The sequence below is a fragment of the Callithrix jacchus genome, chromosome X (genome assembly GCF_049354715.1).
Source record: "Callithrix jacchus isolate 240 chromosome X, calJac240_pri, whole genome shotgun sequence".
NCBI classification, from domain to species: Eukaryota; Metazoa; Chordata; class Mammalia; order Primates; family Cebidae; genus Callithrix; species Callithrix jacchus.
The window spans coordinates 38,789,021-38,805,329 of record NC_133524.1 but is presented as its reverse complement, the minus strand read 5'-3'; the positions used below and the strand labels follow the sequence as shown (position 1 = coordinate 38,805,329).

At 41.7% G+C, this 16,309-nt stretch overlaps 1 protein-coding gene and 1 pseudogene across 20 annotated transcripts in view; both read right to left on the bottom strand.

Moving 5' to 3' along the window:
* Nucleotides 1–16,309, bottom strand: part of SYTL5 (synaptotagmin like 5) — a 242,570-nt gene that overhangs the window by 127,766 nt on the left and 98,495 nt on the right. The gene's annotated exons all lie outside the window — the stretch shown is intronic.
* Nucleotides 2,803–3,758, bottom strand: LOC128930585 (histone H2A-like 3 pseudogene; annotated as a pseudogene).

Below are 16,309 nucleotides of genomic sequence, written 5' to 3'. Positions count from 1 at the left end.
CCAGATTAGGTATGTGAGCTGCCACCTGGTCATCTTAGCATTAGGAAAATGATGTATTAGATGTTCATAGAAGTATCTCTCTTTCTAGAGTCCTATTTTGGGAGTAACAGAGGCACTCTCTAAGGAGTCAGGCAATCTGCCATAGGCTATGTCATGTAGGATCCATCACATAAAGGGAACAGAACTGGGTCTCCAAAATGCTTTACTTCCCAAAACATGCTCTAGGTGGGAGGCCAGCCTGATAATTAGGCTTTTGTGTTAAAACCAACACCATGTTGCCTTTACCCTCCAAATCCCCTGCCCTCAGGCTCGACTCCAGTGCTCATTTTTCCTCACACATGATGTTTTCTGCAGTCTTCACCGGCATCTGGCCCAGGCCTGCCCTGACACTGCTTGTGATCAGTGACCTGGGTGGCAGCCATAGTCACCCCAACCTCTGTCCTTGCCGACTCTGGCTTTAGTTTTCCCAACTCCAATAGGGTACTGGCTGCCAATGCTGTTCTGTCCACAGGGCACAGGCCAGAGGGACTCCTTCCTCACCTTTTCCTCCCGCCTGTTAGATGAACACAAGACCTAATCATGGTGGGCTCACACCTTCCCAATGGCAGCAATTCTCTCTGCCTCCTCACCTCCCCTGAGTGTAGGATTCCTTGTATGTATAGAAGGGAAATCAGGCAGGGTGCTGCATTAGCCTTGATGCTATGAGGGCTGTGGATCCCATGTTTCCTGTGAAACCCACAAGCACAGCTGAGCACAATTCTTAGAGGGATGGTGGTCACTCCTGCTGACTCTGCCATGTCCCTTGACTCTGCAGAGGGCTTACAACAGGGGCTCATTTAAGGTCAATCTCCAAACTTCACCTCTAACATGAAACAGAGTCTGAAAGAGCCCAGAAGCCCGGGTCCTCACAGGGTCACAGTGACTTTTAGTGCTGACGACTGCATAAAATGTAAGGTGATCACCTGACTACACAGAGGGACTCACCCACCAAGGGCCACCCACCTACTATGGCTTCTCCTTCCTCTTCAGAGATGCATTCCAGTGGAGTATCCAGGACATTATGTCTAGTTCTACAATAAGCCACAGCTATAAACAACATCAACAGCTTTTAAACACCAGACAGCTACTTAGCCAACATGTCAAGATCTGAGGAAAAAGATCAGTTTTCGGCCATTACCCATCCTAGAGGCACCACTTCTGACTGGAGGACACTGGACTAGCAGAACCATACCCTGAAGACAAAGGTGTTTCACTTTGGCAAGCGGAGGGGGCTCTGCTGTGGCCATGAAGGGATCAGCTGAAGGAGACTCCCCACCTGCAGCTGCTGGAGAGAGGCCTGCTTGCTGCTCAGATGCACAGGAGAGAAAGTGACGACCTGGGCTAAGGCTGGAAATGCTCTACAGCTCTCCATAAGGAATCAAGCAGGGGTGGGATGGGCATCTTGACAATGAGTTCCCTGGGAATATGAGGTTCACTGGACATGAGGTGGCAAGAAAGGCTTCTGGAATACAGACAAGCACATCTCCCAAATAGCCCAAAGGACAACCCCAACACTATTTCCTTCCTTCTCAGGACACTCCTCTGAAATAGCCGAAGGCAAAGCTAGTCCTTCTTAGACAGAAGCAGAGCGAGAGCAAGTCAAAAGGCAGGAGGTGCAGAGGGGACACCGGAGTGGGGACTCTTTGACTTGTCCCTCTGTTCCTGTCTTCTGCTGCTGGGCACACTCCTGTCTCCCTACAGGACTAAGCAGGATGTGGTTCTCACAGCCAGTGGCCTATGTGCCCAGCGGTCACCTGAGAACCAGGCCCACTGCACCTTGGGGAAGCCCACCTGTGAGTCTGCTGTTAGGGAAGGAGACAGATGCAGCTGTTTATGAAGTGCGACCCTGTGCATGCACTGTGTGGAGCAGCAGTTTACAGCCCCAACTGGGCTCAATCCCAGAAAAAGACACATATGGAGGAACCCTCATTACCCCATTTACACATGAAGAGATCTACTCAGAAGGAGGAAATGAAGGTCCACTATCGTCACATGGTGAAAAAGTGGCAAACTGGTATCTGAAACCAGGCGCTCAGCTCCCTTTTATGAAACTGGCTGGGCAGCCCCTGAGCAACCATCTGTGAAACACCAGCAGGCAGAAGACTGTGGCTCCCGAGGACCCAAGGACCAGGTGAAAACCTAAAATGTGGACACCCACAGGCAAGGGGACAGATGGCTACAACACCTGATGGGACATCTTTTTTAAACTAAGTACAGAGCATGAAGTTTTGAGAAAGATTGCCTGTGCTTTAGAGGCCATTGCTTGGGACAGAATTATTTCCATACCTCTTAAAACATTTATTCAGTCACTGATAATTCTTTGGTGTTCTATGCAATATGTGGTCATCATAATGAATAGGTATTTAACTTAAAAATGAGATTGTTAATCCTGCTTTAAATGAAATTCATTTATAATTAAGCAGATTCATCAATAATTTACAACCATTAAAAACTTCTTGAATTGCCCATCTTAGGCCAGATCATAGGTTCTATGTAATCTCACGATTTATTTTACCAGTGTCCTGAAGAGAGGACAAAAAGGTATATTCACAGCAGTAGCTACGAATCCCTGCCTGAAGTCCTCTTTCATAATGAGGGAGGGTATAAAGAAATAAGAAATGCAATCCAGCAGGCCATCATTTCTTTTATGCATTTTTCATGATGGTTTTTCCTTCACTCCTCAATGTCTATGTAAAGCCCCTGTCCCATTAAGTTCATGCCAGCCAGTGTGCCCCCTCTCCATCCACCTCTGTGACCGCCGCCATCTGACTTCAGACCTTTGCTATCCTGAATGAAGCCTCCAGCACCTCAGTCAGAGATTGCAGCTCCACCCCGGGCCCCAGCATCAGGCTGGGAATTCAACAAGCCTCAGAGGTCCCCAGCCAACTCCCTGGCCTCACAAGGCCTTCCTGTTCCAAGGCAATGAGGAAGTCTCTGTGGTTACCCCGGTCAGTTCCTCCCCAAAAGGGCCATTGCCCTCACCATCACCGTTGGAAACTGCCCCCTCTAAAATTACAGATTCAAACACTCCCCACACTGGCCACCCCTTCCAACCCTTCAGCTCTCTAGGGATAGCTTCTGGTAGATGTCTCACAAACACCTCCAACCTAAAGTGGCGGAAACTGAGTGGAGTCAGAAGCACTGTCCTGGATTTATCCAGTTTAATAGCTTGGGCAGATGGAAGCAGCCTGGGATCTTTCATCTAAGGGAACTTTGGCAGCTGGATGAGTTTTCTGATAAAGTCCCATAGGGCTCGGAAACTCAGCAATCCTCCCTTCTTCTTCTTCTCCTCCTCACGTTGGGGCACTTCTTTTACCTGAGACTGGGTGACATCTTCCAACTTCAAGATTTGTCTGAGCTGTTCGTTCTTTTGCAGTGCCCTCTGCACGTGTTCCGGGGTGATGTGCATCATGCCGCTGTTCTCGGCCTCCTTGCCCGCCTGCTCCAGGATGTTGGCCATCAGGTACTCCAGAACACCAGCCAGGAAAACAGGCGTGGTTGTGCTCAGGCGCCGGGCATACCGACCTTCTCGCAGGGAGCGTTCCACGCGGCTGACAGAAAACTGCAGCCTTGCTCTGCTGGAACGGGAACGGCGCTGTTTCCTAGGCTTACAGGAGCTATGACTGCTCTTCTTCCCAGCCATGGTGTTTGCTAGGTTTTGCTCAGATTGGCACAGCTTGATTTTCCAGCCGGCCTGAGCTCTCAATGTACCAGAGCCTAATGCCGCCCACTGTACCTCATGCTCCAGCCCCTCATTGGTCAGGAGTTGCCTTTGTGACAACCTCCACTCTGTGACGTCACTGCTGTCCACTGGGCCCTGAGCAGGCCTCAGCCTAGAAAAGCCCCTGAAGAACCTGGTCGCCCTAGTAACTGAACTTCTTTTTGAGAGGAAACTGGTCATCCTAGCATAGGGAACTTCTTTCTGAGAGGAAACTGGTCACCCTAGTAACTAAAACTTCTTTTTGAGAGGAACCTGGTCACCATAGTAACTGGAGCTTCTTTTTGAGAGGAACCTGGTTGTCCTAGTAACTGGAACTTCTTTTTAAGGAAAAGCTAATTTTCTACTTTAACAATTTATCAAAAAAATTGTGTCAATGAAAATATTGTTCTGTGTTTAGGACCCCAGTCCAGGTTCTTTAAGTTTAGCCTTGCATTGTCCGTGAGCTAATTAACATCCCTCTAGAAGCTGTAAGTCACTTACAGTCATGTTCACTGCCTTCCTCCAATTTTCCCTCCATCTATACATTTACATAAATATTCATGATCAATATTCCTATCTTTTTCTTTGAATTCTCCTTTGAACAGCTTGTAATATCTGCCAATTTCCTTATGAGTTAATCAATTATTTCAATGCATTTCCATTTTATAGGTGTTTGAGTGTTATGATTTTACTCTGTTGGAAAATATCTTCTCCCTGTTTAAAGGTCACATTGTTATACCCAGTGAATTCGCCTGTCAGAGCCAGTCAAACTTGATGACAGAGATGTGTACCTCATGCTTGAGTAAACCCAGGAATGTCTTTGCTTGCCTCATCTAGTTGACTCCAAAGCCCAAATTGATCTTTGTTCATTGTGTTTTTCTAATTTTAGTTTCAATATTTAATTTCATTTCAATTATTTATTTACCAACTCGGCATTTGATTTTCTGTTGTTGTTCATTTACATTAGGTAAGTTATTTTCATTGTTGACAAAATGGTTGGGAATTCAGTTTTAGGATCCAACCATCTGGAAAGCTCTGCAAATGAGTTAATGATTCACAGAAATCCAGTCTCCGTTGGGTAAGAGACAACAGAAAATCTGGCTGGACAGTCTTTCTATTTGTCCATTTGTCTATTTATAGCTCAAATCAGTTATGAATTTTATACCCTCTTAGAGGAGAATGCTTTTTTTTTTATATTTGGATCACAGAATTGTACTGTTTCTATTTACACTTGACTCATGGTTGAAATTGTAGAACTGAAGCTATAAACTCTATTTCTCTGTGCCTATATATCTATGTGCTTGTGACTCTGAAAGAGCTCCACCTCTGATTTTACGATTATGTAAGGTTTTCCTGCCTCTGGAAAGTAATGACATATTGGATTATAAAGCCTCTTTTGCTTATATAAATTAAATATTCCCCAACGTCCTTGAAACTGAAGAAAAGAACTGCAATATTTTAAATGTGCTAGATTTAAACAGTATACATTCTCACAGAAACCAACTCAAAGCCATTGTAAGAATTCAAATTTACATAATTTATGTTATTCTTTGGTAAATAAGACTAGCTTAATAGTTTAGGTTGAGTGAAAACAACTATGTTTTTTCTTTTCTTTTTTTTGTTTTTTTGAGATAGAGTTTTGTTCTTGTTACCCAGGCTGGAGTGCAATGGTGCGATCTCAGCTCACCACAACCTCCGCCTCCTGAGTTCAAGCAATTCTCCTGCCTCAGCCTCCCGAGTCCCTGGGAGTACAGGTGCGCGCCACCATGCCCAGCTAATTTTTTGTATTTTTAGTAGAGACGGGGTTTCACCTTGTTGACCAGGATGGTCTCAATCTCCTGACCTTGTGATCCACCCTCCTCGGCCTCCCAAAGTACTGGGATTATAGGCATGAGCCACCGCGCCCGGCCAACTATGTCTTATTTTATTAATCATTGTTAGATACAACACAATTGTACATCTGTATGCTACTTAGGTCTGTTTTTCCTAAACTTAAAAATTTTTACTGATCACATGAATTAATATTACATGTATTTAATGTTTAAGATTGTGAAAATATCAATTTACATTTAACCAATTGAATTATTGTTCTAACAACCATGCGTTTCTATGGTAATAAATGTTTGCAGTATATCAACTTGAAGATAATTTCCAAGACTTTTCTAGTCTAAAGTAAAGCTTTAGTTGGATGTTACATCGAGTTAATTAAAGTAAAATGGATGCCTACATCGTTTGTCAGTAAGATAGAATACTGAAATATTGACTAAGCATAATTTCACCTTCTATAATTTGCTTCTCATTTGTGCATGCTACAAAAGCGCTACATGTTTGGGTCTGTCAATGAACATGCTCATGTTTTCAATAGTGAAAAGCTGAATAAGGGGAGTGTGTGGCTGGATAAAGCTGGGCTAAGGGTATTTATGAGATATACTAGGCTGCTAAAATGACAGAAATTCACAATAACTCACCTGTAGCTTTCTCTGGGAAATGCAAAGGATTTTGCATAAAAGATGTAATTAATATATGTTATGAGAGAATCCTAGGAATCTGAAAATAAGACAAGAATTATTCTGCTTGTTTCGGTTAAAACCTAAAATGAGCATGTTTCTGTCTTAGAGTAAAATGACTTGATATTCCAGAATATAAGAGAAAAAACATGCATGGATATAGAAAGTAATAGAAGGTTCATATAAAGAAAATCTGAAAGACGAAACAAACAAACTTGTTTTAATTTTTTCCAAATCTGGGTCAGTTTTGATGGATTAACTATAAAATTTCTGAAAGCTGGTGATGGAGTGTTTATTCTCAGGATTCCTAGGGCTGTGTCATGGGGGAAAATAAAACAAACAGCAAACAAACAAAAAGCGAAAAGAATGGTGGCCCCTTTTAAATTATTTTATATTATTTATGTTTTCAGAAACCAGGTCTCACTGTTGTCCAGGCTGCTGTGTAGTGGTGGGAGTACAGCTCACTGCAACCTCCAACATCTAGGCTTAAGCAATCCTCCCACCTCAGCCTCTTGAGTAGTTGAGACACATACAGGTATGTGCCACCAGGCCCTACTTAAGTTTTTAAATATTTTGTAGAGGTGGGGTCTCATTAATGTTGCCCAGGATGGTTTCAAACTCCTGACCTCAAGTGATCCTCTTGCCTTGGCCTCCTGAAGTGCTGGGATTAGCGGCATAAATCACTATGCCTGGGCTGACGGGTCCTTTAGAATCAAGCATTATATTGAAGCAAATCCAGAATTTAGTTTGTTCTCTTTGAAAACACTAAATTTTGTTGGAGTGCTGGTTTGCTCTTAATAAAAGATGGTAAAAGATTATTCTCTATCTGTTTTTGTTTCCTATAGTGGCTGTAACAAATTACCATAAATTTAGTGGCTTAAAAGAACAGACATTTTCTTCCAAGTCAGAAATAAGAAATCAGTTTCAGTAAGCTAAAGTCAAGGTGTCCAGTGGGCTGCATTAAGTTTTGACGATCTAGGGTGGAATCTGTTTCCTTGCCTTTTGTAGCTTATAGAGCTGTATTTGTGTCTCATGGCTCCTTCCTACATCTTCAAATCCAGCAGTGTAGAATCTTACTTCAGTTGTCACATGACCTTTTGCTTTTGTTGTCAAATTTCCCACTGTGCCCCTCTTATAAGGACACCTTGATCTCATTTTGGGCTAACCCAGATTATCCAGTGTAACTTTTCCATTTCTCCATCTCAGTATCTTTTGTTTGATCACATCCATGAAGTCCCACTTGCAAAATATAAGGTAACTTCACAGATTCTAGAGATTAGGCCCTGAATATCTTAGGGTGCCGTACTGCAGCCTACCACATCACCTTGTACATATTCTGCCTGTATAGCAGAGATTGTCTCTCTCACCAAAATATCCCTTTGTTTTAACTTTATTGTGCCATTTATCATTATCTTTAAAATAACAGAACATTTGCGTTTCTAAAGTGTTAAGGACTAGTCTATCTTTACTTAAATATTGTCTTCCCATTGAATTTGTAGATACCTAAGCTACAAGCATTAATATACTTAGGCTCTTGCGATTCAATCTTAACAGATCACATGTCCAGGCAACTTTTAATTTTAGCATTCCTAAATTGAATCCTAAATAGAAGTTGAAATAAAGTAAAAGAAAACCTCAAAATATCTTTTGCACTTAAAATTTCCTTTGACGTTTCTCACAGGGTATCTACCAACTCATAAATATTTGTTCTTTCATTTTATGAAAAAGTGAACTGCTAGAAATAATTACATTTATCTGACACGTTACTATTAATGACTGGCATATGATATTGTCAAATCAAAAAATGTGCTCAGACTTTCCTTGGTTAAATATGAATAGAGAAAATACTAATATAATTATTTCAGAACTCTATAATATATAAGAAGTTACTGCAGACTGGACACTGTCTTTACTGTCTATGATATATTTCTAATTATCAGAGTCCTGTGGTTTCTTTTCCTGGTGATCTAGGCAACAAGCTTGTAGTATTATCAGTCACAATTTCAGTTATCACTTTTAAATAGTTGGTAATAACCTTCCTTTTAAAATGCAAATCTAGCATCTCCTAGGCCAGTGATTTTTAATTGAGAATATAACATCAGACTTGTCTGTTGTGACAGAAAAATTTTATATGCCAATTTAGCTAAGCTATGGTGTTTACTTTTGTATTCACACACTAGACTAGATATTGTGAAGGACTTTTTTTAAGATGTGATTAATATTTACGATCAGTTGACTATAAGAAATGGGGATTACTGTCAATAAAGTGGGTAGACTGGACCTAATTAGTTTCAGGCCTTAAGAAGAAAAACAACGGTTTCCTGGAGAAGGAATTAGTAATCCAGCCTGAGTGTCCAGCCTGTTGACCTGACTTAAAGATTTTAGACCTCAGCCAGGTGTGGTGGCTCATGCCTGTAATCCCAGTATTTTGGGAGGCTGAGGGAGATGGATCATTTGAGGTCAGAAGTTCGAGATCAGCCTGGCCAATGTGGTGAAACCTTGCCTCTACTAAAAAAAAAAAAAAATTAGCCGGGCATGGTGGCAGCCATCTGTAGTACCAGCTACTTGGGAGGTTGAGGCAGGAGAATCACCGGAACCTGGGAGGTGGAAGTTCCAGTGAGCCGAGATCACACTACTGCATTCCAGCCTGGGGAACGGAGGGAGACTCTGTCTCAAAAAAAAAGACAAAAGGTAAGATTTTAAATTTTTCAGATCAGATAATTTCATGAACTAATTCATATAAATATGAATATAAGTATAAACGTAACTACTTATCTATATATATTTCATTTTTCTGGAAAACTTGACTAATACTTCAATGAAGTTTTATTAAAAGACGGATGATTGAACCTACATCATTCATCTTTGAAAATATGCAGCAATCAGAAATGATGAGTTCTTGTCGTTTGTAGGGACATGGATGAATCTGGAGAACATCATTCTCAGCAAACTGACACAAGAACAGAAAATGAAACACCGCATATTCTCACTCATAGGCGGGTGATGAAAAATGAGAACACATGGACACATAGAGGGGAGTACTAAACACTGGGGTCTATTGGGGGGAAAAGGAGAGGGCCAGTGGGAGGGGGAGGTGGAGAGGGATAGCCTGGGGAGAAATGCCAAATGTGGGTGAAGGGGAGAAAGCAAACAAAACACACTGCCATGTGTGAACCTATGCAACTGTGTTGCATGCTCTGCACATGTACCCCAAAACCTAAAATGCAATAAAAATAAAAATATATATAAAAAAAAGGAAATAGGCTGAATCATCATGCTTATAGACATTTTGTCCAAAACTCTTTTTTGACTTTATAATCTTCTTTTGCACAGCATAGAAAAAAGTAAGTTTTACTTTCAGTAGCTTTATTCTTTTTATGATTTCCCACAAGATTTTTACTTGCGAAAGTTATGTATTATTTCACTTGCAATAAGTTTGCCTCAGCCATTATATGTCTCCGTCTCCTTCAGATTGTTATTCGATTTACATTGATGCTTCTCTGAAGACCACACAATCAGTGACAGGCCAGAAACTTTGTCTTAGAAAACAAGGACTGTCTTAGAGCCCCGTGAAAGGTCAGTAGTTCACATACTTCCAAGAATAGGCTCTTGGCCGGGTGCAGTGGCTCATGCCTATAATCCCAGCACTTTGGGAGGCTGATGTGGGTGGATATTTGAGGTCAGGAGTTCAAGACCATCCTGGCTAATGTCGTGAAACCCTGCCTCTACTACAAATACAAAAAATTAGCTGGGTATGGTGGCAAGCGCCAGTAATCCCAGTTACTCAAAGGCTGAGGCAGAAGAATCACTTGAGCCCAGGAAGCAGGGGCTGCAGTGAGCCGAGATAACCCCACTGCACCCTTGCCTGGGTGACAGAGTGAGACTCCATCTCAAAATAAATAAATAAATAAGCTTAAAAATAGGGAGTTGAACACAGGTTTCTCATGCCAGCACACAGCCACCTTTACTACAATGTCAGTGAATAGAGTCAGAATTTCCAGAACACCTTAGCTGAGTAGTATTTGCGTTCATAACACAGTTTAACACAATGTCAACTGGAAGAAGACCTACATCTACAGAGCCCAAAGATCTGTACTCCAAAGTACTGTAAAGTCAGTACTTTTCTCATAAGCGGTTCAGCTTTCCCCAAATAAATCACAAGTGAAAGTCCTCGAGAGTGAGTTGTTGAATGAAAATGTGGTCCAGACTATCAAAATTGAGAGCTCACAAGTTCTTGTGAGTGCTTTCCTAGAAATCTAAGAGACCCTAATGTCTCAGCATTGAATGCTGGAGCTTTAGTTCCCCAGAGGGGAACATTAAACACTTTCACTCTTGAGATCTTTTTCTCAGGATATGATAGAGGAAAGAGCCTCAATAAGAAGTAAGGAAGATGAGGCTGTCATTCGACCTTGAGAGAGCTGATAACCATGACTGGACATCAGTGGCCTTAGATGTAAAATGGTGACCCTACATATCGTGTCCTATTTATCTACTTTTAGTACAGATCTTTCCTTAGGAAAAGATCATACACTAGCAATTGTACACCTTAAGCAAACCTTTGAAATACTTTGACTCAGCCTTCTCATTTTACATCCTGGTCTCCTCCTTTTCATTTCATTTTACATACTTTTGTTCAGATGGCTGTGCTAATTTACATTCCCAGCAACACTGTATGAGGGTTCCCTTTCTTCCACATCCTTTCCAGCATTTCTTATTTTTTGTCCCAAGAAAACTACACTTATAAGAGACCAGACCTGGTCTCCTTCCTCTCTTTTCACTATTTTTCTCATCTGTATCATGACAACTCCCTTCCACAGTGCAGTGGGTAAATGCCTTTCACTTTGTATTTGAGAACTCGAGTATCTCACAATCACAATATCTAACTTTCTTCGCTGTTGCTACGTGATGTCTATTAGTAGATTTTGCTTTGACAGAAGTTTAGAGGTATTTCCTCCAGTTATTCAAGCACCCTACATATAAGAGAGACTGATCTTTAATTTTCATGAAGGACTCTGAAGGAGAAACATTAAAACAATAGCAAATTCAGATACTGTTCACTGCTCTTTGTTAGATTCATACTCATAAAAGAATAAAAGGAAATATAACAAATTCACCATTCCAGTGCTTTTTAGGATATAATTACTGGATTGGCACAGGTCAATTAACTATTTGTTACTAATTGGCTGCAACAGGTTTAGTAATTAAGGGTCAGCGTTTAGAAACCATTATAGTAATCTGGCTTGCCACACATTGAAGTGACTAGAATCATCTCATTAAAAACACTGTACACTCTGGGTGTTAAACTCAAGCATGAAATCACGGGCAAGCTCTGTGGTAGCCAAGTATAACAGGACCACATATTATATTAGTTCACAATGAATTTGTACAACAATAAAAGAAAATATTGGCCCTACACCAAAGATAGTTTCAGAAGAGTCATATTATACTAATTTACTAAATAAGAAGATTTGTTCTTCAAAAATTGTGGTTTCTATATCTTGGCTACTGTGAATAATGCTGCAATAAACATGGGAGTGCAGATATCTCTATGACACACCGATTTAGTTATTTTTGGATGTATATTCATCAGGGGGATTGCTGAATCATACTGTAGTTGTATTTCTAATAGTTAAAGGAAGGTCCATACTTTTCTTCAGATGGCTGTGCTAATTTACATTCCCAGCAACAGTGTATGAGGGTTCCCTTTCTTTCACATTCTTTCCAGCACTTGTTATTTTTTTGTCTTTTTGATAATAGCCATCCTAGCTGAAATAAGATAAAGTCTCATGTTAGTTTTGAGTTGCATTTCCTTGATGATTAGTGATGTTGAACAATTCTTTATATGCCTGCTTGCTATTTTTATGTCTTCTTTTGAGAAATGTGTATTGAGATCTTCTGCCCATTCTTCACTCACATTATTTGGTTTTCTACTATTGAGTTGCTTGTGCTCCTTACAAAGAACATGTGACATTTACATACAAGATGGAATACTATACAGTCATAAAAAGGAATGAAATCCTGCCATTTGCAACAATATGGATGAACCTAGAGAATATACTATTAAGTGAAATAAGTAGACACAGAAAAACAAATACCACACAATCTCACTGATATGCAGAATCCAAAAAAGTTAATTTCACAGAAGTAAGGAGTAGAATATTGACTACCAGAGGCTGAGGAGAGTAGCCAGGGAGGGGGAATGGGGAGAGGTTGGTCAAAGGGTATGAAGTTACAGTTAAATAGGAGGAATAAGTCCTGGTATTCTGCTGCAAAGTAGGGTAGCCACAGTCAACAATGATGTATTAAATACTTCAAAATAGCTAGAAGAGAGAACCTTGAGTGTTCTCACCACAAAGAAATAACAAGTGTCAAAGGTGGCAGATATGTTAATTATCCTGATTTTATCATTACACCACATATACATGTATAGAAACATCGCAGTGTACTCCATAAATATGTACAACAATCATGTGTCAATGAAAAATTAAACATTTTTTAAATTAATTAAAATTGTGGGTTAAAGGTGAGAAAAATGAATTCAAACATCTTTAGGAGCCCGGCAAGTACTGTAAATGAGTGAAGTGGATCAGACAAGAGATACTATAGAAAAGCTTGCAGACTGTGGCAAACCAGAGAGGCCCAGGATTAACAGGGCAGCATCTAGTCCTCTTCATCTGAATGTAGCCATGTGTATATACAGAGACATTCTGTTTTCTCAAGAGAGAACACAAATCAAACAGATTTCATGTAAAAAGATCTAGATTTTAACAAACTAATTTTCATTAAGAACATAATGATAGTCCTAATTATCCCATCTACTGTCCAGATTAGGTATGTGAGCTCCCACTTTGTTATCCAAGCATTAGGAAAATGATGTGTTAGATGTTCATGGAAGTACCTCTCTTTCTAGAATCTGTTTTGGGAGTAAAAGAGGCACTCTCTAAGGAGTCAGGCCATCTCCCTTTGGCTACATCATGTATGATATATCACATAAAGGGGACAAAGACCTAAACCTTCAAAATGCTTTGCTTCCCAAAAGTTTCTCTAAGTGGGAGGCCAGCCTGATAACCACACATTTGTGTTCAAGCCAACACCAAGCCATCTTTACCCTGTAAGTCCCCTGCCCTTAGGCTCGACTCTGGGGCTCATCTCTCCTCACACATGATGTTTTCTGAAGTCTTGACCTGAGTCTGACCCCCGCCTGCCCTGAAACTGCTTGTGATCACTGGCCTGGTTGGCAGCCACAGTCACCCCAGCTTCTGTCTTTGCTCACTTGGGCATTAGTTTTCACAATCCCAATAGGGTGCTGGCCACCAATGCTGGCTGGACAGGCCAGAGGAACTCCTTCCTCACCTTTCCCTCCTGCTGTTAGGAATGCACACAAAGGAGGGGCCAAGATGGCTGTATAGGAACAGTTCCAGTCTCAGCTCCCAGTAACACCAACAAAGAAGGCGGGTGATTTCTACATTTTCAACTGAGGTACCCAGTTCATCTCATTGAGACTGGTCAGGCAGAGGGTGCAACCCATGGAGAGTGAGCAGAAGCTGGGTGGGGTGTACCTTCACCCAGGAAGGATAAGAAGCCGGGAGACCTCCCTCCTCCAGCCAACGGAAGCTGTGAGGGACTGTACTACCCAGCCCAGATACTACATTTTTCCCAGGGTGTTTCCAATGTGCAGATCAGGGGTTTCCCTCATGTGCCTACACCAACACGACCCTGGGTTTCTAGCACAAAACTGGGTGGCTGTCTGGGCAGAGACCAAGCTAGCTGCACGAGTTTTTTTCATACCATAGTGGTGCCTGGAACCCCAGCAAGACAGAGCCATTCACTCCTGTAGAAAGGGGGCTGAAGTCAGGGAGCCAAGTGGTCTCACTCAGTGGATCCTACTCCTATGGGGGCCAGCCAGATAAGAACAACTGCCTTGAAATTTGCACTGACAGCTCAGCAGTCTGAAGATGACCTGGGATCGTCAACTTGAGGGAACGGGTGTCTACCATTACTAATGCTTGAGTAGGTGGTTTTCCTTTAACAGTGCTAACGAAGCTGGGAAGTTTGGACTGTGCAGAATTCGCCACAGTGTGGCAAAGCAACTGTGGCCAGACTACTTCTCTAGATTCCTCCTCACTGGTCAGGACATCTCTGGCCACAGCGTGGCAAAGCAGCTGTGGCCAGACTACTTCTCTAGATTCCTTCTCATTTGTCAGGACATCTCTGAAACCAGTCAGGGGCTAACAGATGAATCTCCCATCTCCCTAGAACACAGCACCTGGGGAAAGGGGCACGGTAGGCACAGATTCAGTGGATTTAAATTTTTCTGCCTGTTGGCTCTGAAGAGAGCAGCTTATCCTGACAAGAGGAATTCCCCAGCAGAGAGCATCAGCTGTTCTAAGGGGCAGGCTGCCTCCTCAACTGAGTCTCCTACTCCTGTGCCTCCTGACTGGGAGAGATTTCCCAACAGGGATCGACAGACACTTTTTATAGGACAGCTCCAGCTGGCATCAGGCTGGTGTCCTACTGGGATGAAGCTTCCAGAGGAAGGAGCAAGCAGCAATCTTTACTATTCTGCAGCCTTCACTGGTGATACCCTGGTGAATGGGATCTAAAGTGGACCTCCAGCAAACTGCAGCAGACCTGCAGAAGGAGGCCCTGACTGTTAGAAGAAAAATCTAACAAGCAGAAAGAAACAACATCAACATCAACAAAAAGGACCACCAAAGAAAAACCCCATTCAAAAGTCATCAGCCTCAAAGATTAGAGGTAGATAAATCCACAAAGATTAGGAAAAACCAGTGCAAAAATGCTGAAAATTCCAAAAACCAGAATGCCTATTCTCCTACATGTGATCACAACTCCTCTCCAGCAAGGAAACAAAACTGGTTAGAGGAGACTGACGAATTGTCACAAGTAGGCTTCAGAATGTGGGAAATGACAAACTCCTCTGAGCTAAAAAGGAGCATGTTCTAACCCAATGCAGGAAGCTAAGAACCTTGATAAAAGGTCACAGCAACGGTTACCCAGAATAACCAATTTAGAGTGGAACGTAAACGACTTGATGGAGCTGAAAATCACAGCACAAGAACTCCATGAAGCATAACGAGTATCAATAGCTGAATCCATCAAGTGGAAGAAAGGATATGAGAGATTGAAGATCACCTTACTTACATAAGGTGAGAAGACAAAATTAGAGAAAAAAGAATGAAAAGGAATGAACAAATCCTCCAAGAAATATGGGTCTATGTGAAAAGACCACGCCTATGGTTGATTGGTGTATTTGAATGTGACAAGGAGAATGGAAGCAAGTTGGAAGACACACTTCAGGATATAATCCAGGAGTACTCCCCCAGCCTAGCAAGACTGGCCAACATTCAAATTCAGAAAGCACAGGGAACACCACTAAGATACTCCTTGAGAAGAACAACCTGAAGACACATAGTCCTCAGATTCTTCAAGGTTGAAATGAAGGAAAAAATGTTAAGGGCAGCAAGAGAGAAAGGTCAGGTTACCTACAAAAGGAAGCCCATCAGACTAACAACAGATCTCTCTGCAGAAGCCCTACAAGCCAGAATAGAGTGGGGGCCAATATTTAACATCCTTAAAGAAAAGAATTTTCAATCCAGAATTTCATACCCAGACAAACTAAACTTCATAAGCGAAAGAGAAATAAAATCCTTTCCAGACTGGCAAATGCTGAGGGAATTTGTCACCACCATGCCTGCCTTACAAGAGCTCCTGAAGGAAGCACTAAATATGGAAAGGAAAAACTGGTACTAGCCACTGCAAAAACACACCAAATATAAAGACCAATGGCACTATAAAAAAACTGCATCAACTAATGTGCAAATTAACCAGCTATCATCATGATGACAGGATCAAATTCATATATGACAATATTAACCTTAAATGTAAATGGGCTAAATGCCCCAATTGTAATACACAGACTGGCAAATGGGACAGAGTCAAGACCCATCAGTGTGCTGTACTCTGGAGATCCATTTCACATACAAAGACACACACAGGGTCAAAATAAAGGGATGGAGAATATTTACCAAGCAAACAGAAAAAA